Here is a 746-nt window from a genome sequence, read left to right as displayed (position 1 = left end):
CCTACACCCACTTGTGTAGTCGCTGACCTCATTTTCTCAACCCAAAGGCACATTGTGTGATGGCTGCCTGTTCCTGGATTATCCCAGGGGCCCTTACTCTTATCTCAGCAACAAATGGCTAACTGGAAATCTGGGCAAGGTTAGACTGAGCAGCCAGACCACAAGAATATATGCCTGGGGTTGACATCTAGAACCTGGCTGGAGTAGGGGGTCAGAACTGAGGCCAGGCCAGCTGAGTGCCCCCTGAGGTTATTCAAGATCATGATGGCACGTCCCTCTGTCCAGCTGGACATGCACTTGAGATTGGCGTCTGGGCAAGAGTGATCATGGAGTCTTCAGGAGATCCTCAGGCCCTAGATGGCAGGGAGGGTAGGGCTGAGCAGAGTGCTATGGAGAATCACGACAGCCACATCAACAACGTTCTCTAGTCTGGCTAGGAGAGGTGAGGTAGGATGGGGCAGATAAACACTTCGAGCAGTCTTTAGAAAGGAATAAAGAAGGCACTGAGGGGCCAGATTTGGGAAGAAGCTAAAGTCGAGACTTGAGGGACTAGAGTTTGGGATTCATCACTGGTTGTGCACCAGTGAGGAGCAGAAGGGCTGGAAACTCATAGGCTTGATGCTGTTAATAAGTAGGTAGATTAATAATCATCACATATTGCAATTGTGTAATACATGCTTCTACTACAATGCAGGCTCTGATCGTTTTCTTCCTTCTTTCCTTCCTTCCTTCCTCCTTTTCTTTCT

Source organism: Ursus maritimus, unplaced genomic scaffold (genome assembly GCF_017311325.1).
Source record: "Ursus maritimus isolate PB19 unplaced genomic scaffold, ASM1731132v1 scaffold_35, whole genome shotgun sequence".
NCBI classification, from domain to species: Eukaryota; Metazoa; Chordata; class Mammalia; order Carnivora; family Ursidae; genus Ursus; species Ursus maritimus.
Note: the sequence above shows the minus strand (reverse complement) of the source record.